Consider the following 2,559-nt stretch of genomic DNA (forward strand, 5'->3'; position numbering starts at 1 on the left):
CTTTAGAAGTCTTTAGAAAATCTTTAGAAAAGTTCTTCTGATCAGACAGAAAATTAAACAGCTGCAACGCATCTTACTTCGAATCATCTGCATTTCCAGCTCTCCAGAAGACCTAACCTGTATCTTATATAAATAAAACACCTCTAAGTAGAGTGGAAACTGCCAATGCGTTTGCTTGGCCTATCTAAGATGAATTTAACATCTATTTCATGCTTATTACAAGTTGTTGCACAAGCCTCTTTCACATTAATTGAAAAAATAGCAGGCATGGAAAATGTAAAAGGACTTGTAACCAAATCCCAAAGCACTTAACCATTCGCTGGACTGCTGTCTGTGTAGCCTTTAATTGGCAGTCTGTGTTAATGAGCTTCAATTAAACATTATAAGAGGATTGTCTAGAAGAACTGAGGATGTATAATTCATCTTTTTTGTTGTACAATGTAACCACATTTTATTTATTTATTTTACCTAAATGTCCATTTTTTTCTAAGACTCAGGTGAATGGCAGAACACAACACTACAGCATTAGAGCTTCTTAATACTGACAATGTCTCAGAGTTCTACAGCTCGCAAATATATTTTTTAAACTCACTCGCTCAGAGAGCCGAGCGTTTCTTAATGCATATATGTTTTACTGCACTAAACTTTATTGCCAAAGCATTAATACATAGCATAACAAACATACGTGAAATAAGTGAGACAGGAGAGTGCTGAGTTGTAACATCATCAGTTTAAAAATTAGATATGATCTACAAAGGTGAAATCAGACATGACTACCAATAAGATGTATGTCGCCGTGTAAAAATATAAAGCACTCTTTGTATGTATACCCTCTATTATAAACTATTGGTGCTATATCTAAATTAGTGTAAAGTACAGGATTTCTAAGAAACTTTAATTTGAAGCCAATAAATATGGGGATAGTATAGGAAATAAATAAATACATAAACAAACAAACTGAAAGCTTTCATACTCTGAAATAAAATCACACTGTTTGGTTTGTTTCACCTAATGACAAACTTTTTGAAAAGAAAAAAAACAAATCTGAACAAACAAAACTGATTTTAAATATTATTTCTGGTGAATCTATAGCATATTTTCATCAATACTGTACACTGAATAAGGTGATAACTTGCAATTGTTACTTTATAGAGATATTTATACATGATTTAACATATATAAAGAAATGTTTGTGGTATAAAAAAAAGTATGTAGGTTAATTCAGCAATATTAAATAATATTTTAAACTACTTTAAAACTTCTTAATTTAGATGTCACCATTTAAGGTTATAATTTTGTTTCAGTGTAATTTGTCCATGCTTCCATTGTCTCACAAAGGACATGGTCTTATTGTAAATCTCAACTAAATTATAAGCTTTTATGTAAAGTTAGACATTCAGTATTGACCATTCATTCCTCGATGGACCTAATTAAAAATGATGGGAGGCAGACAGGGATCTTACAAAGGATATCATCAACTGAGCTCATAATTTGCAGACTAGTTGATCAGGAAGCAAAGATTACCTTAATCCACCAATATGATGAAATCAAAGTGCAACAGGACGGACAGGAGTCTGAAATGAAGCACTGCTTTGAATTTTAATATGCACATGGATCTTAGCCGGAGCTCACAGTGCAGATTTAATTCATTTTCACCATACCAAAAAGGTTCACTAGATGGAGCAAAGACACCTCTTTAAAAGCACAGTTCCCTCTTTCGGTGGATTAGCACAACAGCGAACGGTTTGCTTTCAAGGTATTTTTCAGTGTGCTGTGATTTTGAAATGTTTATTCTTCAGCATGTTGTCTTCTGTGTCTTGTAAAACTTCAAAGACACATGGCGGTAGAAATACACATGTCCTCAAATGCTCGATAGACCCATTTTGAACTGCATTTTTGATGTTGAAAAAGGCATATCACTTGGATTGAGAAAGCTGTCAAAAAAAGCAGGAGGTAACACAGACCATTTCAGATTAAACATTGGCTACAGAGACGCTTTCAGCAAAATAACCGGACGGGAATAATTCAATACACCGTGCAGGCCGTGTTGCCTTTTGATTGACATTGACTTTCTGATATTTGTTTGTCCCTCATCGTGCAGATGTTGAGAAGTAAAACATGCATACATGAATTATAGACATTTTTTAGAAGTATCCTCATGAAGGCACGCGATTGCTTCTCTGTGCAGCTAGATGAGCAAACAAGACCGGCTCTTCTTTCTAATGTCCTGCCAGTTCATCTTAAATCATATCTGATGTGTCGCTGATTGGCCCAAACTTCAAACACACTAACAGATAATCAAGATCAGCCTCAGCGATTGCACTTCTTAATTTCTTTCTTCTGTGATTTGTTTTATATCTTTTCCATACTCTTTTCCAGCCTTCACATTTAGATTCTTGTATAAAATGGATGTCCATCTGGTTTAACTTGCAGAACTTAAATATACCTGTCAAGTGGTCGAAAGTTTGCATGTTGCCCTCTTCTGAAAATTCGCAGTTCTCAAAGGCTTTAATTAAAGTGTGCAGCAGTGTGTGTGTGTGTGTGTGTGTGTGCGCGCTC

Source organism: Sinocyclocheilus anshuiensis, unplaced genomic scaffold, assembly GCF_001515605.1.
Source record: "Sinocyclocheilus anshuiensis isolate Anshui unplaced genomic scaffold, SAMN03320099.WGS_v1.1 scaffold1231, whole genome shotgun sequence".
NCBI lineage: Eukaryota > Metazoa > Chordata > Actinopteri > Cypriniformes > Cyprinidae > Sinocyclocheilus > Sinocyclocheilus anshuiensis.